This window comes from Notolepis coatsorum, assembly GCF_963971535.1.
Source record: "Notolepis coatsorum genome assembly, chromosome: 6".
NCBI classification, from domain to species: domain Eukaryota; kingdom Metazoa; phylum Chordata; class Actinopteri; order Aulopiformes; family Paralepididae; genus Notolepis; species Notolepis coatsorum.
Window position 1 is genome coordinate 33,304,647 of NC_140170.1, and position 26,982 is coordinate 33,331,628.

Sequence of the window (26,982 nt, forward strand, 5' to 3'; positions counted from 1 at the left end):
ACAGCTTAAAACCGATCTCTTTGCTCAGGCATTTAAATGAAACATCAGGGATATCCTGACACAAATTGTACTTTACCTGCACTATTCTTACCCTACCTACACTTCCTATCAAATTCATGTGTTGGTTCTATGCACTGTAATTTTAAGGACTGCTCTGTTGTAATTCAAAATTGAACTATTTTATCACACTTTTTACTTCTTACTGATGCACTGATCTGTTGTATGTTAAATACCCTGTTGTATGTCCGTTCTATTTTATAATTTTTAGCCTATTTTTAAACTGAATCCAACCGCACTTTGTTTTTACTCTGTCTATTCTATTTTTATTATTTGCATTACTGAATGAAACTGTAAACAGAAAGGCCTATTGGGATGCTAGATCCTAATGTGAAACACTGTGATTTACCTTACCTTGCTACCTCTCTATCTTTTTTTTATACTCTATGCCTGTATTTTTTACTGTTGTGAAGCACTTTGAACTGCAACTTCTGTATGAAAAGTGCTATACAAATAAAGTTTATTATTATTATATATAAAATCATAAGAAAAGCAATTTCCCCATTGACGAGATCATCCGTGTGGTTCCGATAGGTACTTCATCCACGGCGTGTGTCGGAAGGGGAACGGGTGCATGTTCTCTCATGACCTGGCCAACAGCAAGCCGTCCACCATCTGCAAGTACTACCAGAGAGGAGTGTGCGCCTACGGAGACCGCTGCCGGTAGGTGGACAGTAAGTTTAAGTTTATTTGGATCCCCATTAGCCACAGCAGTGCTGGGGCTATTCTTCCTGGGGTCCATAACACGTAAAATACAGTTACAGACTTATACACTCACAACATTCACATGTCATACAGACAATTAAAACAACAATAAAAACCCTATCAAATTCATAATACAATACAACAATATATACCCCTTATGAATTCATAATACAATACAATAATACCTACTCATAATTAATTCATAATACAATACAGCATAATATACTCTTTAGCTTTTACATACATTATCTATGTTAATTTCAGCCAATTATACAATCTTTTAATAATATATCCCTATCATTGATTGATTGATTGATTGATTTATTGATTGAAAACTTTATTAACAGATTGCAGAATGGGTACAATACAGTACAGCTCAATACACACAATTGTTAAGGGGATGCAGACCAGAGAAAGACTTTCGTCTTGTTTACATCAGGGTCCCCCATTTTCAATTCATCGTAACATATATGACATACATGACATACAGATAGACAGTACTGCTACATCTATACATTTATGACATACCAGATTCGCAAACACAGTACCGTTTGTGATACAACAAGAGTCCAGAAAAGGGAGTATATACATTTGACGTAAAAACCGTACATTGGGGGAGGTTGGGTGGGGTTGTGTGGGGGGGGGGGGGGGGGGGAAGAAAACACTGTACATGCAAAACTGTACATTGGGATATTGACAACCATACTAGGTAATTTACATTGGAGGGGGTTGGGGGGGGGGGGGGACACTGTACAAACAAGCAAAACTGTACATTGGAATATTGACAACCATACTGTGTAAATTACTGTACATTGGAGGGGGTTGGGTATAGGACATTTACAGGGGCCAGTTTCGAATTGCAGTCTCCCGTAGGTGTTCCTTGAGAGTGGTTTTGAAAGTGGGTAGTGATTCGCATTCCTTTACAGCTGTGGGTAGGGCGTTCCACATTGATGTGGCATAATTGCAAAACGTGTTTAGTCCCTTGTTTGAGCCAAATCTGGGTTTAACATGATTTGTGGAGCTCCCTCTGGTGTTGTGGTCGTGGTATTCACTGACCTTTGGGAAGTATTTTGACATGTACATGGGTACCTTGGTCGTGTAGTGTATCTTGTAGACCAGGCCCATTGCAAGTTGCTGTACTCTGTCGTCTACTCTAAGCCATCCTAGGTTGTCAAAGTGGGCAGGGGTGAGGTGGGTTCTAGGAGTAAGGTCAAGCAGTAGTCTGACCAGTTTGTTTTGAGATGTTTGTAATTTTGTTATTAGCGCCTTTGAGGTGCTTTGGTACCATGAGGTGCAAGCATAGTCGTAGTACCCTTGAATGTACTTGAATCAGACACATGCCTTTTCATCTATATATACTAGGGATGCTCGATATTGGCTTTTTTACCTATTCCGAACGATATTGTCCAACTCTTAATTTCCAATACCGATATCAACCGATACCGATATATGCAGGGTTTCCCCCCAAAAAAACGGAATAATTTCAGGTAACTAATAATTTCACTGGATGCATTCAAAAGGCTTTCTAAATGTAAGCATTATCTGTGCAAAATATGATCATTAAAAAAGTAAAAATTAACATTACATATCTCTTGTTGTTGAATTAAACCCACATGCATACTTTTGACAATAAATAAAATAAGAGTTGGTTCTTACTTGCTTGCCTGGGTAAATAAAGGTTAAATAAATGTAAAAAAAAAATATATATATATTGTTTTTTTTTCTTTTTATACCGATATTTTCCGATATCACATTTTACTGCCGATATCGGCCGATAATATCGGTCGGCCGATAATATCGGACATCCCTAATATATACCTATCTCTTTATCAGACACATACATTTTCATTTACGTACACACTATCTATTAGGGAATGTCAATTTCTTTGGTTGAAAAGTAGACAGCCTTGTGGTTGGATTTCCTTTGATCCTCATGTAGTATTGCTTTACATTTAGTCATTACCTGACGCTTTTATCCAAAGCGACTTACAAGGTCTGTACGACAAGTCATCAGGAAGGGTACAACTCTTATCAGCTGAGTAACAATGTTCATCAAAGTGTTGAGTGCTACAGTGTAGGTTAGTTTATTAGGACAAGTGCATGACCGTAAGGTTAGTTGGGATTAGATTTTTGTATTTTATTTATTATATATATTTTTTCAGATAATGGTTGAAGAAGTGCGTCTTTAGTCGACGGCGAAAGATTGGACGGGTTTCGGCTGTCCTAACTGGGGTGGGTAGTTCATTCCACCATTGTGGGGCAAGGACTGAGAATGGGCGACTTCTCTTTGATGACCCTCCCGGAGCTCTGATTGGAGTAGGTCTGAGGCGGCCAGAAGATGCAGAGCGTAGGGGTCTTGAGGGTGTGTAGTTAGAGACCATTGACCGGAGGTAGGCGGGAGCCGTTCCCTTTGCCGCACGGTATGCCAGGTCGAGGGCCTTGAAGTGGATTCGTGCAGCAATGGGGAGCCAGTGCAGGTCCCTAAGAAGATTTCTCACTCACCATTGTATTAATCCGTTTGACTTAATAACCCCTACCTGTTATTGAATCAATCCCACAGGAGCCAGGGGAAGCCAGCTCTTAACCCCTGGAAACCTCCACATCAGTCATCACTCCACCAGCTCACCTGCTCCATCACACACAGCCCCACAACGCTCACCAGTGGAGAGAGACGGACACAGGGAGGATTAAGCAAGTCACCTGCAGGTGAATTTTACCTACTGGGTTTACATTTAATACCTGTCTTATTTTCCTGCCTGTCGTCGTGTTTTTTTTATTTATTTTTTAACACTGTTTATTGGTATTTCTTTTTTTTTATCAGTTTTACAGCATCAGTTCAACAATTCAACATCAATACAAAAAGAAATGCTGCCAACTGCCCCCCCCCCCCCCCTTCACCCAGAGTTAAAGAAAAATAGATACAAATTAACCCCCCCCCCCCTGAAAGAAATAAAAATTAATATAAACAAATAAAACCTCAAGGCCAGACCCCCCCCCTCCCCCAGACTTGGACCTCAACAAATTCAAAACTTTGTTTATTTTTAATTTTTTTTACACAACTTGAGAATTTAGTAAGCCCAGTTACACCTGTCTGAACAGGTGCCCATACTTCTATACCAAACAAATAAATATCTAACGGTACATATTTTCTCTTCAAAGAGCAAATAATAACATTTACAGTATCATTCATTGCAATATATACCCATCAGAAAGACAAAAGCGAGATTGATTGATTGAAAACTTTATTAACAGATTGCAGAATTGGTACAATACAGTACAGCTCAATACACACAATTGTTAAGGGGATGCAGACCAGAGAGACTTTCGTGAGAGACCAACAAAGTGAGGTATGTAAAAACTTGGAATCAAATTGTGGTCGGATAGATCTAACGTTAATATTACGTTTACCATCTAATGGCTAGCAAGCTCATCTGTGACGTCGGTATGGCTTAATACAGTGCGAAATACAATCTTATAGTAACAAAACGATACACAAGTTGAACATAGTTTTGAACCTTTTATTAGAATAGTATTTACTGTCTCATGTTGCAATGTATAATCCAGACATAGCGTTCCAGTCAGATCCATTCTCCGTTGTTGACAATGTTGGGGTCCTTAATTCCCGTTTCTGTATCCTGATTGGTTTATCAGCTAGAGGTGTCCAAATATATGCATGAGCAAACATTTAATTCAAATGTAAGATTACGAACAACGTTGACCACAAAACGGCTGCCCAACAAACGTATTTTGACTCAACATAATAACTAGATATCACACACAAAGAATTGTGTAGTCTCTCAACGCAGATCAATCAAGTTCACTTTAGACACACTCGGCCTGCCATCTAGTTGTTATTGTCTGGCCACACCTCAGGCTCTGCCCAGAGAGGTCTGGAGAAACACCAGAGTAGAGTCCTTTCTTTCACACCTAGAGTCCCAGTTTCAGTCACCAGCTAACTGATGGTCAATGTTGATTCTTGTTTCCCACGTTAACACTTTCTATGCCACTCACGAGTTTTCTCGGAATTATTAATATTACGCTGAAAGCCACTCACGAGATTTCTCGGATTTTTTTTTTTTTAGCGATCTGAAATCATATTGCATCACGCGAGCCTACCCTAGTCTACCCGAGAGCCGCCGGCGATCAGATGTGGAAAAAAGCGCCCCCTATCGTCTCCCAGATGACATAAGGGATTTTGGAATGGACTCAATGAAAATGGATGGGGAAAAAAATCCTGTACTCCACATTTTCCAGTCCACTGATGCAGCCGGGGTTACCACAGTTCATTATGGATCCTCTGAGCGCCGCGGATCTTGAATTCTACTGTATGCACGTTAGATCTATACACTTATCGATTTTTTCGAATGGTGATCAGAAATTGGAATATACCAGTTGGATACCATCTGATGTCAGGTAAGGAATCTATGTTATCAGTGTTAGGATAATCAGACTCATTTTGATGAAGATATAAGCTGTTTTGTGAAATGTGCTCTATCGGTTTTACTGAAAAAACCATGAGGAAATGAACAAGGCTATTATCAGCGCGCGGCTCGAATGGGCGTGCGTGTACGTATAATATTGATCATCTAGCGTTTATTTGAAAACTATTCATAAATAGGCCGACAAATATCAACGTTCTGGAATATTCCAATAAAAGACGATTATCACTGAATGGCCCACAATGGGCTGTTTTTTTACCTCAAAACGGGTGCTTCTCAAAATGCTCTCAAACGGAAATGAAGCGATAAAAAACCAATCTGCCTTGACAGCACTGACTGGAAAAGGATTCTTTGATAAGCGACGGGCAGATTAGAGACTCAATGTTTAACAAATACCATGGAATAAATAAAATCAATACATTCATAAAGACACAATTAGAAGTCCCACTGAGGATTATGTCTGATTTGGAACCTGAAATATGGCAACTTCATTCTATTTTCAATATTTAAAAAAATAAAATAATTGGGTTAAGTGATAACCCAGTATGTTTTAAGAGAGAAAGGATTTAAATAATGAAAGTACAAACATGCCTGAATGTCTGTTGTTTATTTGTCTTCATTAAATGTAAGTGTATTTGTACAACGACAGTCAGATACCACCACAATGGCATTGCAGGCAACTGCCCAGTATTTTACCTAACGTTGACCAGATTTTAATAACAACCTTGTAGCAGATTCACTTTTAGAAGTATCTGTAATGTTGTAAACAGCTACCTCTAGGTAAAAGAGCCCTGCTTGGTAATGCACATTTCTCAGATGTGTGGGTTAGAATTGAATGGGAGTTGAAGGGGTTGTTATTGTCTGGCCACACCTCAGGCTCTGCCAGGAGAGGTCTGGAGAAACACCAGCGTAGAGTCCTTTCTTTCACACCTAGAGTCCCAGTTTCAGTCACCAGCTATTGATTGATTGATTGATAAGTTTATTAACAGATTGCAGAATGGGTACAATACAGTACAGCTCAATACATACAATTGTTAAGGGGATGCAGACCAGAGAAAGACTTTCGTCTTGTTTACATCAGGGTCCCCCATTTTCAATTCATCATAACATATATGACATACATGACATACAGATAGACAGTACTGCTACATCTATACATTTATGACATATCAGATTTGCAAATACAGTATGACTGTATTTAGCTGATGACAGCTAACTGATGGTCAATTGATTCTTGTTTCCCACGTTAAACTTGAGCACTAGTCTCTTTGATTTCATTTTTATTCTGAGACTCAATGTTTAACAAATACCATAGGATAAATAAAATCAATACATTCATAAAGACACATAATTAAAAGTCCCACTGAGGATTATGTCTGATTTGGAACCTGAAATATGGCAACTTCATTCTATTTTCAATATTTAAAAAAACGAATTGGGTTAAGTGATAACCCAGTATGTTTTAAGAGAGAGGATTTAAATAATTAAAGTACAATAGGTTAGGGCTGGGCGATACGGCCTCTAAATGATATCGCGATATTCTTTTGGCCATATCACGATACACGATATATATCGCGATATTTTGACATTTCCTCTAAAGCACTTAAAAATGCTGATTTAACCCTTTGCTGCATACAGTCACGCCAATATGATGATTATAATAAGTCCCTGCAACATATGTTTGCATTATTAAACCATGAAGATGCTTTAAAAAAATAATTAAATGAAAATGTACTAAGAGTAGTCTACTGACACACTAATAAAATTTTTTTTATTTACATCTAAGACAATTTATATAAAAACTATTGGGTGCCTAAGACTTTTGCACAGTACTGTGTTTCTATCCACTTTAGCCAAACACACACACACACATACACACACACACACACACACACGCACACACGCACACACACACGCACACACACACACACACGCACACACGCACACACGCACACACGCACACACACACACACACACACACACACACACACACACACACATATATATATATATATATATACACACTACTGTGAGAAAATAATAATCACACACAAAGGGAATGAATGAATCAAAACTTTATTTAACAGATTGCAGAATGGGTACAATACAGTACGGCTCAATACACACAATTGTTAAGGGGATGCAGACCAGAGAAAGACGTTTGTCTTGTTTACATCAGGGTCCCCCATTTGGGATAGGGATAATGGCTTATAGCAGACTTAATGATTTTAGAATATTTCAGATAATGAAATTAAATGTTTATATCATCAACTATCCAGTTAGTATTTATACTGTAACGTTTGGCTACTTTAAATCATTGAATGTAGAGAGAGAGAGAGAGAGAGAGAGGGGGCGAGAACGAGAACGAGAACGCGCGAGAGAGCCAGCCCCCCCCCCCTCGGGTTTTGTTTTAGGTTCGCGTTTTGAGCGTCTAAGCTGCCGTAGGCGATGACGTCACACTCGAATGTAAACAGGAAGAGTTTAAGACACAGAGATGGAAACTGGATGCTGATATAAGGAAACAAATAACCAATAAATATGAAGTTATGTTTAAACCTCTGTTGTCAAGCGTTGTGAATATAACCCACCCCCTTTCCTCACGAATGGAACTAGTGTTGTGGAGTCCGCTTTGAGCGTTTTCCAGGGTTAGCAGCTAACGCTAGCTAGTTAGCTTAGCCTAGTCATGGGATAACTTGGTTAGCAGCTAACGTTAGCCCAATGCTTGCGTCAATTAAATTGCATGTCATTGAAGGTCCGCGCTGGTCTGTCTAATGAAATTACAATTGCATGTAATTTAAGGTCCGCGCTGGTCTGTGTCTATAATGAAATGAGAGGACCGCTCTGCCCTAAAGCTAAAGTCTGATCTCAGCCGCAACGTGACAACATATACTCGATGTTCACGATATAATAATATACTACATCTCATGTAGAACAAGCCGCGATACATCGAGTATACTCGATATATCGCCCAGCCCTACAATAGGTACAAATCAAATAAGAAATATACAAGTGCAGATACTGCACAGATACATAGTGATTTAGTCACGTTAGCGTCACATGCTCTTTAATAACATGACATCACGTCTCGTTGTCATGAAAAATACCTTTGTTGACTAACATCTTTCGTCATAATTTTCGCTGACAAGATTAGTGAAGTGGTAATAATTAAATAATCCGTAGGATGAGTTCCCAGTTCTTTATTTGTTTTATTTTGATGTGTACATTTTGGTACATGTCATACTAGTAATATTCATACTGGTTGAAGCTCGATGGTGTTTCATTTGCTCTACTGTGCCATCAAGTGGACAATAAATGTAGAACAGGCAGCGTGATTATAATAATACCATGCCTTTGGTGTGTGAAGCTTTTTCTGACAGCATGATGGCAGGGACAGAGGAGAAAGTGCTTGTGTTACTACAACATTCTATTATTTAATATAGTGTGTTTTTCTAACAGCATGATGGCAGGGACAGAGGAGAAAGTGCTTGTGTTACTACAACATTCTATTATTTAATATAGTGTGTTTTTCTGACAGCATGATAGCAGGGACAGAGGAGAAAGTGCTTGCTTCATTCATTTTTATTCAGAAAAAGCAACTAAAAATCGACATGCCGTCCTGTATTTGGATCATACAGATGTGATCAGATTAGGCACAGCAAGTTAGACATTACAGCAAGTTTATATGTAACGGAGCTGATATCGTCACCTTTTTGCGTTTGTTTAAAGTTGTCTTTTAAAGTTTAACTCGCAGTACCGCTACTCGCCAGTCACTTCACAATGCTTGAAGTCCATGAATGAATGAATGAAAACTTTATTAACAGATTGCAGAATGGGTACAATACAGTACGGCTCAATACACACAATTGTTAAGGGGCTGCAGACCAGAGAAAGACGTTCGTCTTGTTTACATCAGGGTCCCCCATTTTCAAGGCGTGGTGGGGCTGAGGAGGATCTGAACAGCCATGGATGGTCACCACAGATAATCCGGATGGGCTTGTTCAGTAGTGGTAGAAATCTGTTATCCAACTGCAGTGTTTCCCTTATATGCATTCAGCGGCTGTGGCAGCGTGCTTAATGTAAAAGACTGACCTGAGGAACAGACTGCAGGGAGGAGACCCTCTGGCTGCTTGTATGAAGACTGACCTGAGGAACAGACTGCAGGGAGGAGACCCTCTGGCTGCTTGTATGAAGACTGACCTGAGGAACAGACTGCAGGGAGGAGACCCTCTGGCTGCTTGTATGAAGACTGACCTGAGGAACAGACTGCAGGGAGGAGACCCTCTGGCTGCTTGTATGAAGACTGACCTGAGGAACAGACTGCAGGGAGGAGACCCTCTGGCTGCTTGTATGAAGACTGACCTGAGGAACAGACTGCAGGGAGGAGACCCTCTGGCTGCTTGTATGAAGACTGACCTGAGGAACAGACTGCAGGGAGGAGACCCTCTGGCTGCTTGTATGAAGACTGACCTGAGGAACAGACTGCAGGGAGGAGACCCTCTGGCTGCTTGTATGAAGACTGACCTGAGGAACAGACTGCAGGGAGGAGACCCTCTGGCTGCTTGTATGAAGACTGACCTGAGGAACAGACTGCAGGAGGAGACCCTCTGGCTGCTTGTATGAAGACTGACCTGAGGAACAGACTGCAGGGAGGAGACCCTCTGGCTGCTTGTATGAAGACTGACCTGAGGAACAGACTGCAAGAGGAGACCCTCTGGCTGCTTGTATGAAGACTGACCCGAGGAACAGACTGCAGGGAGGAGACCCTCTGGCTGCTTGTATGAAGACTGACCTGAGGAACAGACTGCAGGGAGGAGACCCTCTGGCTGCTTGTATGAAGACTGACCTGAGGAACAGACTGCAGGGAGGAGACCCTCTGGCTGCTTGTATGAAGACTGACCTGAGGAACAGACTGCAGGGAGGAGACCCTCTGGCTGCTTGTATGCGTCTCAGCATCAACCTACCAGTGAACTCCCCACCAAAGAGCCCTGGAGCTGTTCTTTCAAAAGCCCAGGAAAATGAAATGCTCTAAGGCAGAATGTAGCCTATGCCACTGAGACTTCTTAGGTGTAAAGTGCTGTTGTAAAGAAATAATTTTTTCATCAATATGTTCTCATTTTATAGCATCTTGAATATAAGGGATTTTGGCTAGGATATTTCCTGGAAGGCGAGATACAGGCCGCTAAGCTACTAACGTTAAATCCAATGGCATTTCGGATATACAGAAGCTACAGTTAAAACTCAAACTGCATATGATCGGTATTGATGGTCCACCATGAATGCATGAAGGGGGGGAGCGGGGGACGTCGTTTCTGATTATTGATTACCAATAACCGTGTTAGCCTCAGTAGCCACATTCGTTGACCGGGTGGATGGCTATCAAAACAAGCCCTGATCAGCGTGTAATTACGTGAAAAATATCTTACCGTGGGCCGGTTGGATCCCCCAGAGCATTTCCCAGTTATCGATCGCCATCTGGTAGATCGATATGTCCATTGGCTGATGATATATTCCTTTACTGCATAGTGAAATCTGCGATCCAAAACGTAATCTGTGTAACAGGCTATAGGCATCGCTTCAGGTTAGAAGAAAACTACATTGGAAATCCAGAAAAAACAAGACAACTTCTGCCACAGGGAACACTGCATTATCGAGATAGCGCCCCTAAGAGGATCTGGCCGGTAATGCACTTTTTCGAATTCAAAGAGTAGGGTACTTCTGCAGTGCCGCTCTGTGACATTGAGTAGGTTATTAAAATGGAATAAAAGCCAAAACAACCTTGCCACGGACATGTGGTTGGTCCTCAACCGTTGGATTCGAAACACGGATTTATCCATGGCCCATCCCGAATGTGTTCATGTCAACGGCACAATACATGTTTTCAAACTCTCTTTGGGTGTTTGCAATTCATGGGGACTATACTTGTCTCTGATATCTTGGTACAGTGGGCAGGTTGTTATGTCTCTATCTTTCTTGGTACAGTGGGCAGGTTGTTAGAAAGTGTAGCTCAGTTTTCCACCTCTGCTCTTGCTCTCTGCTACTATCTCCAAACTTCCACTCCTTTATTTTATTATGTGCTCGCGCTGCCGCATGGGACTTCTTTTTAGCGGTCGGCTTACTCCTTCCATATAGTTTCACATATTTGTAACTTTATTAAGCTAACGTTCGCTAATCGTCGGACATAACGTTCGCTCCGTAGGCTAAGAGTAGACAGAAGAGTAGCGGATGTGACGTCGGTAAACAAGCCACAGGCTGTTATGTAAGACCAAACACACCGCAGAGCGGGTCTTCTCCAAAGCGGGGGTGGAGCGAAAATAACTGCTAGAATACTCAATCAGCAGCAGAGTAGTTCATTGCTGCTAGATTGTTTGTTTGTTTAATCAGTTGTAAAATACTTTCTTTTATTTGTTATTTAAATATATAGATGTGTATTTGACTATCAGCAGAATAGTTCATTGCTGCTAGAGTGGTTTGTTTACCCTTGTTTTATACTTGTTATTTTGTAAAATACAATACCTTTATTTATTTTGTATTTAAATGTATAGATGTGTACCTTTTTTAGTTAATTTGTTAAATAAACATATTTTTTAAATAAACATAACATTTATTTAAAGATATGTGTGTGACTGTGTGTATATATATATATATATATATATATATATATATATATATATATATATATATATATATATATATATATATATATATATATATAATATGTTCTAAATCAAATAACAAAATAACTATTTGTATAGCACCTTTCATACAGGGCATTGTAGTTCAAAGTGCTTTACATCAGTAAGATGTAAATAATAATAAAGTAATAATAATACATTATTTATTTATTAAATATTAAGTTTTTAATTTTGTGTACAACTGAGGTAGGTAGATAAAATTTTTAGAGACTAAAGTACCGAAAAAAGTACCCGTATCGATTCACAGGTACCGGTATCGGTACGTATCGGTACCCATCCCTAGGTACAATACAGTACAGCTCAATACAAACAATTGTTAAGGGAATGCAGACCAGAGAAAGACTTTCGTCTTGTTTACATCAGGGTCCCCCATTTTCAATTCATCATAACATATATGACATACAGATATGTCTGTTCATCTATACATTTATGACATACCAGATTTACAAATACAGTACTGTTTGTGATACAAAAAGATTTAAAAAAAGAGAGTATATACATTTGATGAAGAAACTGTACATTGGAGGAGGTTGGTAGGTGGTGTGGAGGGGGGGGGGGTTGGGTAGGTGGTAGGGCTGCAACGATTAGTCGACATAATCGACAATGTCGATTATAAAAAATCGTTGACGAGAAATTGTTGCGTCGATTAGTCATTAAAAAAATCCATTTAATTTTTTTTTTTTTTTGTGCACTACCTATCTTTGTGAGAGTGGCTTCTCAGGGTTCCAGACAACATCATAACATGATGATCCCATAGCAAATTTTGGACATTGAAAACATTGTTCCCCTGCAGGAGATGATGATCAGACTAGACACACAATACATTACACACGCACTCCTCTCACTCACACACAGCGATCAGAGTAAGACACACACATACACACTCCTCTCACTCACACACAGCGATCAGAGTAAGACACACACACATACACACTCCTCTCACTCACACACAGCGATCAGAGTAAGACACACACACATTCACACTCCTCTCTCTCACACACAGCAATCAGAGTAAGACACACACACATTCGCACTCCTCTCACTCACACACAGCGATCAGAGTAAGACACACACACATACACAAATTACACAGTACACACCTCTCACTCACACAGCGATCAGAGTAAGACACACACACAAATTACACAGTACACACACTCCTCTCACTCACACAGCGATCAGAGTAAGACACACACACATACACACATACACACACGGACTCCTCTCACACACAGCAAACAAAAGACCTAGAAGTCTGTCTGATCTGACTCATCCCCCTCTCCCCTTACAGCTGTTCCACGTCACCCTCCTGGTCCTGGACCAAGTTACAGCCCCATCAGCCGCGGTGCTGGGGGCAGATGCTGCTAGTTATTTTTCTTTTTATTATTATTTTTTTAGTTATTTAAAGTACACTTCCACTTTAATTTGTATTATTTAATTTATTTATCTTGTTATGAGTGATTGCTGTATTGTTCTTCAAATACATTTTCATTTAAAGTGGCTTAAGATCCAAATTCAAATGTTTCATGAGTCATTATTTTAATTTGCTATGGGATCATCATGTTATGATGTTGTTGTTTGGTCCTGACAAGAGTCTCAAAGTCTGGGGTGATGGTAGACGAGCAACTCTGAGGTCATGCTCAATGTCCAATCTGTTCCTCTGCTCTGTCTTCAGCTGGACCAGAGCTGAGAAGCCACTTTCACAAAGATAGGTAGTTAAAAAAAAAATTATATCCCTTTTTTTTGTTTTTTTTTGTTTATATAATTGGTTTTCGATTAGTCGGCTAATCGAAAAAATAATTGACAGATTAGTCGACTACCAAATTAGTCATTAGTTGCAGCCCTAGTAGGTGGGGTGGGGGTGAGGAGGATCTGAACAGCCATGGATAGTCACCACAGATAATCCGGATGGGCTTGTTCAGTAGTGGTAGAAATCTGTTATCCAACTGAAATTGGATTATCTGTGGTGACCATCCATGGCTGTTTTATATTATTATTAGTATTATTATTAGGGGTGCACGATATTGATTTTTTTATATCGATAACTTTCTGCTCCCCAAGGTCGATACCGATAATATATATATATATATTTATTGTATTATTATTATTATTATTGAAAAAATTTGTATTCCTGTAGTTTTGACCTACCGTAATCTTCAGAGTATAAGCCGCGCCTTTTTCCCCCATTTTTCGATCCTGCGGCTTATATAACGGTGCGGCTTATATGTGACTCGACGTGACCAAACCCGAAAATGTAAAAATCTAAATATTGCTTTTTTGACTGCATTGAAATTTTATTTATCTGTTCCCTTATTTGCTAAACTTAATACAACTTGTAAATGAGTTAATTCTTGTTATTTGTCTGACAGTATTGTGTCCCAATGCTGGTGGGAAGACTGTAATTAAACATTAAAACACCTGCGGCTTATAGTCCAGGGCAGCTTATATATGTACACATCATTCAATTTAGCTGCTGCGGTTTATATTCCGGTGCGGCTTATAGTGCGAAAATTACGGTAACCAGATTTATCATGACATGATAAAAGCAAAACAAAGCCAAGACAGCAGTTTTGACTCTTCAAATAAAGTGACTATATTTATTTTTCCAAATAAATATAATTTGAATCACAAAATCCACAATCCGTCAATGTCATTAACAATGTGTTTCCCTGAACAATGAGTGAACTAAAAACCAACAGGTATTGTGCTTTGTCAGCAGATAAAACATTTGACACTATAGGAGAGGAGACTGTTGTGGTCTTGGTCCATGAAACAACTATTACTTGGCATTTATAGGACAGCACACCTCAAAAAGAATTAAATAAACCAAACAAAGTATTTTACATCCTGTCAATAACTTGTAAACATAACATTGCAAAATGTAAACATTTGCCAATATCCATAGTGAGGTTCATCACTAAAATAAAATAAAGGCCTCTAGAACTGTTGCAAATCTTTGCATATGCCTGGGATTCAAATTCAATACTGGCAGGTAAAACCGGACAGTCAGATATGTCTCTATGTAAACAAAGTATACAAACTGAAAAAGTGCATTCCTCACAGTATCAAAAACAAATAAATAAGCTACTGAAACAAGTTCCACACAGCAGGGCTCTACGCTAACCCTTTTCCCAAGGAGCACATGTGCTCCTAAATGAAAACATTTAGGAGCACACAAATAAATTTAGGAGCACCCAAAAATATTTAGGAGCACAGTGAAACTATTTCAAGTAACAGTTTATGTGCAAACGGGAACGGGACACACATCTGTGCAATAGCACATACCACCAAAGTCACTGGCCCACTGTGTGCGTGTGTGTGTATCTGCGTGTACAAACGGGAATGGGACACAGACATTTGAACTATTAAGTGATTAATGCCTACTGTGGCAAAGTTGTAGCCAACAACTAGGCATAATAAGAAAGGCAGTGACATTGAACAAAAAGGAGACACTGGCATTACCACCAGGGCCATCAGTAGAGGGGACTGTAAGGTGCCATTTCGGTATACTACCTTTGCTAAAACTGTGTTCTCTGTTAAAGGTGGTAACTACTGGAATAGCCTACCAGTTGTGATTAGAGAATGCCCATCTTAAACTGCATCTTAAGGCAAACCAGAACTGTGATAATTTTTTATCTGATTTAGTTTATGTAACTTGTTTTTATTGTTGTTTTTATCATTGATTGTCATCATGCTTTTACCCTAAGCAGGCTATTTATTTATTGAAAGAGTTTTGCTGTCTCCTGGTGTAAATTAGCTCTTGCTACAACCCTGCATGTTTACATTTTGTATTTTGTACTTGATGTTCATTAACATGTGCTGTCCCTATCAAATAAACTATCAAATCAAACTACTGCTACAAAAGTAACAGTCATGTAACTTTAGCTTTTGCCCATTTTATGCATACAATGCCTATGTTTTGGCTAGTGTTGCTCTTCTAGAAAAATAATCCTTTCAGGGTTGCCTATTGAAATACTGTACACCTCCAGTACAGAAACATTGTTTATGAGTTTGCGTGTCAGGTAGACCATTGATTGACATTCGATTCTGCCAATTACGTCATACCGCTTGCACTCCGGCCGTCCGGCGCTGAAGCTGGACCCTATTGCCCATCTCTGCTGTTGATAATGCTAGCCAAGTTAGCTGTACACACATACACAGTGGGCCAGTTACTTTGGTGTAGGGGTGTAACAATGCATCGATCCTAAGGGGAAAATTGAACTGCATCGATTTGAAAATGTTAGAATCGATTATCGCAATTTGAATGTGTACACAGTGTTATGTTGTTATCATGTCCGTTACAGTCAAAACAACGACATACGCTACTGCATCAACGTTATGATTAACAAAGCAAGGCATTCGTTTTGTTGCATTAACGTTATATTACTATTGCTATCGCTAAATCTAGGTGTTCTAAAATCTATTGCTATTGGTAAGACTATAATAAGTTAGTGTCTCGGAAAACGCTCGCATATCGCAATGGCCGACATGCAGGAAGTAAACAAGCAAAATGAGAGCTTCCGATTGGTCATTTCCTTTCTTTCCCATGAAACCAGTCACGTCACTCTACTGTGATTGGACCGTTGGCTTGAGTGCAATGTGGGACTTGTAGTTTTTTAACGATTCTCAGCGGAGAAAAGAAAGAACGACTGATGCTGTAATCTGCACTCACACACCGTGCGAGTAATTGATTTTTCAGGTTCGCACACACATATTTTTAGGGGCATATGCGAGCAATATGGTCGCACTGTAGAGCCCTGCTAACAAACAGTCATTTTACAGAACAAAGGATTAATGGCTTGCCTTATAATAATCCATATAAATGACAGTGAGTGAACCCTTTTTTCCACTAAACTACTAAAGCATTGAGGTTTCAAACTTTCAATTGTTTTCATAGCCGCGGCAGCCTCAGATATTAAGCAAAATTAAGCAAAATCCAGAACTAACATTAGCTTAGCAGTGTTTCTCATCTGTTTATCTGACATACATTATCCTAGTTTAGCTTGGTTTAGGAGTCCATGGTAAAGTTGTATTATTTACAGTTTACCAAACAATTATTATTCAATCTTCTGTAGATGGCCAGGATATTGCATTTAGTTGTATTTTCATTTAATTTAGTGTACTTTCTGACGAGGACGTGGTATTAGTTTTTCCAATGCGACCCTGGAAACACCACTTTGGAGACAAAAACAACAGCTGCCTGCATCAATAACCAATCAGATGTTTTGGCCATCAATTAAATGCAATATCATAGGCTTATATTCATAGATCAGAACTATAGCAGTGCATCTGTCTACACCCATGTGTTTTTCAGTTCTTGTGAAAATCTTCAGTCAGGATTTTCCTTCCTTTCCAATTGGTTAGCCTAGGAAAATATAGCTACCTGTATAGCTGGTTAACACTTTCCGTGCCACACACGAGAATACTCGTGTTTATTTATAGGTGGTTGAAAGCCACTCACGAGATTTCTCGGATTTTTTTTTTTTTTTTTTTTTTAGCGATCTGAAATCGTATTGCATCACCCAAGCCTACCCGAGTATAGCCGAGCGGCGCCGGCGATCATTGTGGAAAAAAGCGCCCCCTGTCGTCTCCCAGATGACATAAGTGATTTTGGAATGGACTCAATGAAAAAAATCCGGTACTCCACATTTTCCAGTCCACTGATCCAGCCGGGGTTACCACAGTTCATTCTGGAACCTCAGAGCCCCGCTGATCATGGAGTTCTACTGTATCGCGTTGGATCCATACACGTATCGATTTTTTCGAATGGTGATCAGGAATTGGAATATACCAGTTGGATACCATCTGATGTCAGGTAAGGACTCTATGTTATCAGTGTTAGGATAATCAGAGTACGTTTGATGAAGTTATAAGCTGTTTTGTGAAATGTCTTTCGGTTTCACTGTAAAAGTCAGAGGAAATCAACGGGGCGATTATCCGTGCGCGGCTCGAATGTGCTTGCGTGCACGTATAATATTGATCATCTAGCGTTTATTTGAAAACGATTCATAAAAAGGCCGACGAATATCAACGTTGTGGAATATTCCAGTAAAAGGCGATTTTCATAGAATGCTCCAGAATGGGCTGTTTTTTATCTGAAAACGGGTGCTTTTCTAAATGCTCTGAAACGGAAATGCCGCGATAAAAAACAATCTGCCTTGACAGCACTGACTGGAAAATAGTCTTTGATAATGCGATGGGCAGATTAGACACATAGCCATAATTTAAAACATAGATTAGGCGATATTAACGTTAACATTGGCGCCGATGGTGGCATTCAGCCGGTAAAAAGGAAAACCCGGCGTGGCGCTCAAAGTGTTAAGGACTGATGGTTCTTGCTTGGCTTTCTGTGTTCCTGATAAATTTCAACTGAAAAGTTAGACCTTTTGTTTGTTAGGATGAATGTACAATGTACTGATATTTCTTTCCTTACTTTCCCCCAAGACTGGTCTGAATATGACCACCCCTAGCCTCTCACACCTTGGTTTGAGAGAACTGTCTGTCTGTTTGGTTGACTGCGTGAAACCGCCACAGCTGGACCAGGAGGAGAGCTGTTTGGACTGCATGGAAACAAGTATGGAAATGTTGACTTTAATCTGTAAACATTATGACTTTATAAGTGTTGACTTTAACCTCTTAAGCCAGACTCTAAATTAGCCTAAAAGTACATACCCAAGTAAAAGGAAGATTGCCTCACTTCTACAAGCCTGGTGGTACTAAATCCAGATTGAACTCTGCCATTGGAAAGAGGAGAATTGGCCCGATCCATAGATGTATGACTTGGCCATAATAAGGTAATTTATAGGCCTGATATTCTATATTCATATTCCACAATCGGTACTGTATCTATAAAAAAACCTGTAAATCATCTTCCTTTTATTCATTTACTTTTTTATTTATTTTTGTATACTTGATCTCAAGAAGGTGCTGAATGAGCACCTGCATTTTTCATGTCTGGCCAATGTTAGCATGGTGTTATTCACCTTCAAAGTGAATTAAAAAAAATTAGAAAAGAATGTATATTCTCCTTTGGTTCATTACAATTTACTCAAGCTTAGTAACAGACACAATATTTCTGCCACTGGGAATACATTCCCTGAGGTCCATCTATGTCACTAGATACCAGGAACATGCAAATGGACCTTTTAGAAGTGGAGCAATCTTCCATTTACTTGGGTATGTACTTTTAGGCAGATTTTCTGAAAATATGGCTACGGCTTAAGAGGTTAATTCATACGGATTGTATTAATAGGAAATTAACGAATAATGTTTATTAAATATCAGATTAATAATCTGAAATAAATTTTGTACCCGAGTTTAAAGAGTCAAGAACAGACAGTTTGCTGTACAATGCAAATCTTACTTTGCTAGTCCGCCCTTCACACAAAATCACACAATACTTAAATAATTTTTATTTAAATACAAGTAAATGCAAAAAATAAGGTAAACATATATATTTTGTATATAAAAAAAAAGATTTAAGATATATACAAGGCACAAGTGAGTAACATTGACGTTATTGCACGTTCCGATTCACAGTGTAGGATCCAGTAGTGTTTACAAATATAAATATGGAGGGGACAATGGGTCACAGCAGCAGTTAAAAGTGTCTTTAGTGATTGACAGTTCGGGGGAAGGGTGACAGAGAGGTCACAGCAGCAGTCGGGTCAGAGTGTCTGCCTGGCACAAAATAAAAAGTGTGGGGGGGGGGGGGAGGGATCACAGTTTCGTAGTCCTGGATTTCAGATGGCAGGAGGTTGAAGAGTCTGTGCTGGGGGTGTGTACTGTCCTTAATTATGTTATGTGCTCTCCTGGTGGCCCTGGTAGAGTAAATGTCTTGTAGTGAGGGGAAGGCTGCTTCAGAGATGTACTGAGCAGTTTTAATCACTCGCTGGAGTGCCTTCCTCTCCTTAGCAGTGCAGTTTCCATACCAGACCGTGATTGAGCTGGTAAGGACACTCAACCGTACTTCTGTAGAAGTTGCTGAGAATTTTGGGTGGCATTTTCTCAGCCTTCGATGCTGGGATTATTTGTGTGTCTCTCTCTCTCTGGAGCTCTCTCTCTCTCTCCCCCCCCCCCCCATATCTGGTCTTCTGAAAGACAAAATTAGAATACAAAATAAATGTACATGATCATGCAACATAAAAAAGTTGTTGTAGGAACGGTTTGGGAGAGGGAGGTAGAGAGGGGTTTTAGATTGTGTGTTGTGAAGTTTAGACTTCAGAGAGAGAGAGTAAAGTACAGAAAAAGGTACCGTTGGGTACCGGTGTAGGAGACGGGAAATCACGACCAAAGAGAGTGAAGTTTCTTTGACCACACATCAGTGTGCATCATTTAATAGCATAACCATGGATACCACAACAAACCAAGTGAAGCGTTAATATGGCCGCGCTAGATACCCCGGATGCCCCGTGTCCTTAAAGTGACAGTGTAGGTGGATTATGTCCCGTCCAGGTAAGTGCCCATGTAAGTGCCCACTACACCGGTATCAATTCCCAGGTAAAAAGAAACATTTTGGGCTGCTTTCATTTTTTTTATTTTTTTATCGCAATCGCAATATCTGTCAGAAAAATCGCAATTAGATTGTTTCCCAAAATCATGTAGCCCTAATCCTCAGTGGACCGGTTCTGACGGTACGCAAACTGCAGAGGGTCCAGTGTGTCTGGATGGTCTCCTTGATGTGCGACATGACTATCCTCTCGAAACACTTCATCACTATTGGGGTGAGTGCAACGGGACGGACGATAGTCATTGAGACAGGTTACAGTGTTTTTCTTTGGCAGGGGCACGAGGGTGGTGGTCTTGAAGCAGGTGGGCACAATAGCTTGTGCTAGTGACAAGTTGTAAATGTCAGCAAGTACGTCAGCCAGCTCTGAGGAACAGACCCTGAGGGCACGGCCGGGGATGTTGTCTGGGCCGGCTGCCTTCCGTGGGTTTGTTCTGCTCAGAACCGTACGTACCTCTGCCGTTGTCACAGTGAGTGGTGAGTCCTGCGTGCGCTCCGTGGCCAGAACCCCTCTCTGTTGGTTGGTGTTGGGGACTTCAAAGTGGGCGTTGAGTCTAGAACTGTAGACGACTCTGGACTACACTGTGTTCTTAAACTATAAAACCCAGCTACATGGAAATTAAGCTGAATAAAATCATCAAATCTCCTTCCTCTGACATTCTTCTCCATCACTATCTCCATCCAGATAGCTGTCCTGTCAGGCCTGGGACGAACCCAAGAGGCTTGGATGGAAGAAAAGGTCTCTGCTGTGACCAGTGTGGAAAAAACTTCAGTTCAAAGATGAATCTCAATAAACACCAGCGCATTCACACAGGAAAGAAACTCTATTCCTGTGACCAGTGTGGGAAGAGCTTTCATCAACTGGGTCATCTGAAAATTCACCAGAGAATTCACACAGGAGAGAAGCCCTACTCCTGTGACCAGTGTGAGAAGAGCTTTAGTCGACTGTCTAGTCTGAAAATACACCAGAGAATTCACACAGGAGAGAAGCCCTACTCATGTGACCAGTGTGAGAAGAGCTTTAGTCAACTGTCTCATCTTAAATCACACCAGATGATTCACACAGGAGAGAAGCCCTACTCCTGTGACCAGTGTGGGGAGGGCTTTAGTCGACTGTCTCATCTGAAAACACACAAGATGATTCACACAGGAGAGAAGCCCTACTCCTGTGACCAATGTGGGGAGAGCTTTATTCATCTGTCTAATCTGAAAATACACCAGGTGATTCACACAGGAGAGAAGCCCTACTCCTGTGACCAGTGTGGGGTGAGCTTTAGTCATCTGTCTAATCTGAAAAGACACCAGGTGATTCACACAGGAGAGAAGCCCTACTCCTGTGACCAGTGTGGACAGAGCTTTAGTCGACTGTCTCATCTGAAAAGACACCAGGTGATTCACACAGGAGAGAAGCCCTACTCCTGTGACCAGTGTGGGGAGGGCTTTAGTCGACTGTCTCATCTGAAAACACACAAGATGATTCACACAGGAGAGAAGCCCTACTCCTGTGACCAATGTGGGGAGAGCTTTAGTCTTCTGTCTAATCTGAAAAGACACCAGGTGATTCACACAGGAGAGAAGCCCTACTCCTGTGACCAGTGTGGGGAGAGCTTTAGTCGACTGTCTCATCTGAAAACACACCAGGTGATTCACACAGGAGAGAAGCCCTACTCCTGTGACCAGTGTGGGAAGAGCTTTAGACATCTGATTAGTCTGAAAACACACCAGATGATTCACACAGGAGAGAAGCCCTACTTCTGTGACCAGTGTGGGAAGAGCTTTAGTCAACTGTCTAGTCTGAAAATACACCAGAGAATTCACACAGGAGAGAAGCCCTACTCATGTGACCAGTGTGAGAAGAGCTTTAGTCAACTGTCTCATCTGAAAAGACACCAGATAATTCACACAGGACAAAAGCCCTATTTCTGTGACCAGTGTGGGAAGAGCTTTAGTCAACTGTCTACTCTGCAAACACACCAGATAATTCACACAGGACAAAAGCCCTACTTCTGTCACCAGTGTGAGACTAGCTTTAGTCGACTGTCTCATCTGAAAAGACACCAGATAATTCACACAGGAGAGAAGCCACATCATTGTGGTTTGTGTGATAAGAGATTCAGAACATTAGCATATTTGAGTAAACATGAGAAAACTCACTTGGGAGAGAAGATTCAGGGACATGCACATTCCTAGGAGATAAACCCTACTGCTGTGACCAATATTAGAAGAGTTACACTCATAATGATGCTCCTGAAATGATATCAACGTCATTCACACAGGAGAGAAACTATACCACTGTGGGGAAAACTTCACATGAAAAATAGGTACCATTTTAACTAATGTAGCAGGAATTTAAAACCATCCAAACTGATAATACACAACATACAGGGAAGAAGGTCTACTATTGTGACCACTGGAAAATGCTTCAGTACGCCATTACAGCTATCAGTCCATCAACAATCATAACAATAATAGTGGTAGTAATATTTGGCCGTTCTTTTGAAATGAAAAACTACTACCAAGAGCTTTTGACCTGCACAGAAGCCTCTGGGAGAGAGAAGCAGTACTAGCATAGACACGGTTTTCATTGACAACAACAGTTGTGTTTCTGTCGCTCTGAGTGAGACAGACGGTGTGGATGTTCCAGGGACAATATGTCATGGTATAAGAGTGAACACAGCTGCCAACGCCAATGGGCTCCCTTTACAGTAAAACAGAGAATTTCTTATCCAATGTAAGGTATCACATTTCATCTCAGCGTTTTACTCACTGGACTCACAGGAGTTACCATCCCTCCGCAAATGGGAAAGATATTTTAACAGTGAATATATTGAAGACGACTGGCAGGAGGCCATTGACTCAGTTAAAAAGGTTTATACTTGTAACAGACTAAGAGAAACACAATATCAAATTCTTCACAGATTACACATCACACCTGTGTTACTAAACAAAATGGACCGTTCAATATCTCCATTATGTTCGAAATGTCAAACAGATCTGGGCACCTACTATCACTACTTTTGGGAATGTAAGTGTATATCCAGGTTCTGGGGCCAAGTGGCACGTGAGTTGAGCGACATTTTCAAGGTGAAAATAAAGAAGGATCCAGGAGCTTTTTTACTGGGACTCTCATCAAAAATTAATTTGACACCCTTACAATTCAAACTATGTGATAAACTTCTGCTTTCAGCCCGGAAATGCATTCTGATAAACTGGATTAAGGATAGGCCTCCATCCATACAGATGTGGTACAGAGAGATCTTCGGCGTGCTACCCCATGAAAGACTCTGTGCATAGAGGCAACGACGCTTCCTTTCAGGAGGTGTGGGCCCCAATTGGACTACTTTCCTGCTGAAATTTCTCAGATCCTTCTAAAGGCCCAATGCCCCATTGTATGGACAGACTTTGGATAGAAAAAAAATAATATATGTATATATATGTATGCCTACATGTGAATGGGCTCGAGGCAAGTGCAGTACTGTGCAGTGCCTGTCTGGGTTAGATTTCCTTTTTGCTTGTTTTTCTTTTTGATCTGTTTTTGCTTGCATATGTGGATGACGTCATAGATGAACTGGAGGAACCCCCCCCCCCCTTCTGTCCCAATGTGTGTTTTGTAATGTAAGTAACTATGTGAAAAATGTTTTAAAAAAACCAATAAAAATGTTTAAAAAAAAAACGAGTGAACACATTTATTTAACCTTTGTTTTACCAGGTAGTCACTTGAGATCAATGATCTCTTTTTCGAGCAAGACCTGGCCAAAATGGCAGCAAAACAAAAACAAACATACAATACACAAACACAGACGGAGACATAAAAGGCAAAGTGGGGCAAGGGGATACATTTGAGCTACAGAAAACAAGATTGAATGGGATTGGGTGGAGATTGGAGGGTAGGGTAAAAAGGTAGAAAGAGGAGGGACGGTGAGGCTTTGCAGGAGGTTGCTGGGAGAGAAGGTCAAGTTAATAAATATAAAATATAACACCACATTGTTCTGGTGTTTTAAATACTGGGATCATAGGAACCTTCTGACCTCGGTATGGGGTGACCAGCCAAAAGCCAAGATGGTTAACAAACACTTTGTACACACTGGAGGGGAAACTGCTTCTCGTATGGATTTTTATATTTTAATGTGGATACTAGTGATTTTTTTTAATCTAATGTCACTGTGCAGCTTTCTATTGTGGTGGTGGAGGTTAGGTGCACTTTAGTCTGTGTTTGTAAATAAGTAATGTTTTTTTTGTGTTTGTTTTTTATGCTGTGCGTTTATGTGAATGTTGATTAGTGGTAGTTGAGCTATGGTTATAATTATATTGTCATTTCGGATGTATGGAGGCACTGTATGCTTGGTTAAAGTTGTGAATGGAGGTGTATTCATTTCACATGTGATCCAGGGACGTAGCGAGGAGTGGGCTGTAATTGGTCGAGATACGTCACGTGGTGTCAGTGAAACGAGTAAACAGGAAGTTGCGGGGAATTTGACAGCAGCGAAGGGAAACGAGTGAGGACTGGTGAGTGAATGTGTGTAAGCGATTTGTTTTAAGAATGATAGTAGTATTGTGGTAGTTATTGATTGAATGTGTGTTTTGTTTCAAGGTTTGTAACCTGTTGGAGAAAAGAATTAAAACCTTTTTACAACTGAGTGGCATCCTGTCCATCCCTTCACCCCAGCAGCGGGAGTAAAGCTGCACAGTCACACATATTGTCAACATTCCTAGTACTACACAAGAAGAAGTGTTTATTTTAGAGTAATGTTCCATGTATTGTCTTCATTGGTATTCTTTTAAGGGAATGGATGTTCCTTATATGAATTTATCATCTTTAGTGGTTTTTCTATCAAAGCGGTATAGGGTTGGAATCACTTTAAATTCAATCAATTAAAAATCAAAACAAGTTGTTTACTTTATGATGATAGAACATCCATTCACATTTACTTGTCATTAGGTTGGATAGCAAAACCTTTTCATGATGGAACTTGTACAATATTTGAAATAAAATTACATCTTGAATTAAAAAGTGAATTGATCCAAACTGAAACATTCTCATTAGAATGTATGATATGCTAATAATATTGGCTCTGGAGGTAGAGCAGTCGTCTGGTAATCCGGAGGTTCCAGGTTCGATTCCCGGGCAGCGTGTCGAAATGTCCTTGAGCAAGACACTTAACCCCTAATTGCTCCCGATGAGCAGGTTGGCACCTTGCATGGTTGCCTCCGCCATCGGTGTGTGAATGTGAGTGAATGGGTAAAAATGTGAGGAACAAATTGTAAAGCGATTTGGATAAAAGCGATATAAATGCAACCATTGACCATTTAATAATATGGATGAATTGTAAGCGTCAAGATAAGTGGGATGGTGTGAATTGATCTCTTAGAAGTAACTGTAACTCAGAAGTATGAAAATTAAATATGACCTTTTAACCTACTTTGTATGAAAGGCTTCATCTAAGTGCAACAATGATCATTTTTAGAAAATCTGTTGCAGCGTTCTTTGAACTGTTCAACTGTACAAGCACACCCTTCCCATTATGTCTTTTTCTTCTTTTTTTGAAACATGTGAATGCATTTTCTTAATATTTTTATTTTCTGGCACCATATTTTGGCTAAATAGGCCTTGTTTTATAAATGTGTATACAGAAAAAAATCTGTTGCTTTTGTTGATATTCATTAATTTCATTGATAACATAGTGCTGTAATTTCATTTTCTAATAAATATGCATGATCAAGTTCAACAACGTGTGCTTTTATTTTGATATTCCACGTTGAAATTACGCAATACATTAAGTGTGGGGTCGCCGAAAAGAATCCTAAATAAAATGGGATCGTGGTATAACATTTTTCGAGAACCCCTGGATTACATGCATTCCTGGGGGGAGGGGATCTCTAACTTGTGATTGGTGGAGACCGGCCTCTGCTGGCTCCCACCAACTCGGTTCCCTTTGTCCGTACCAAAGAGCCGCTCAAGAGAACCGGATGGTTCTTGAATGTCACATCAGTCTCAGCCGGTTCCTCCAGTGAGTCTTGGCTGCTGCTGCTGCAGTCCTCTGTCCTGCTCATGTCCTCTAGTGGGACTGACATCTGAGCCCCGTCCTCCTGGTGATGGAGGCTCGTCAGGTAGTGACTGACATGTGTTTTCTAGCTGTGTGTCTTCAGTGGACATGAAAAAGAGAGTAATGCGAAAAGATACATTTCATGCGTGTAACGTTATATTATGTATACAATTGAAGTAAACAAAGGCTTGTGAAAATGTACAAGAAGATATATATATCTTATTTATTATTATCTATTATTATTTAATGTGTAAGAAGTATATTATTTTCAAATGATTTATTGCCATTCATGCTGTTTTCTCTGTCTTGCGTTGCTGGTAGGGTTAGCTTGCCTAGTGCAGCTTTCAATACACAGTAGCAGGAGTTGGTTGGGCTTGACGTGCCGAGACAGCTTGTACACAACCCTCAGCCTGTCTGGCCTCACGTGGTATGAGGCTGCAATCCATCACCTGGAAGACAATAGGCGTGGGAAGAGGACTAACAAGCCAACTCCAAAAGCCCTCCAGGGGGTTGGGCGAGGGGCTAACATCCCCACCCTG

At 40.3% G+C, this 26,982-nt stretch overlaps 1 long non-coding RNA gene across 1 annotated transcript; it reads left to right on the forward strand.

Annotated features, from left to right (window-relative positions):
• Positions 1-594: 594 nt before the first annotated feature.
• Positions 595-18,438, forward strand: LOC311230281. The gene is made up of 3 exons (XR_014619791.1): positions 595-720; positions 3,323-3,468; positions 18,338-18,438. It is a non-coding gene; the product is annotated as an uncharacterized lncRNA (long non-coding RNA).
• Positions 18,439-26,982: the final 8,544 nt, after the last annotated feature.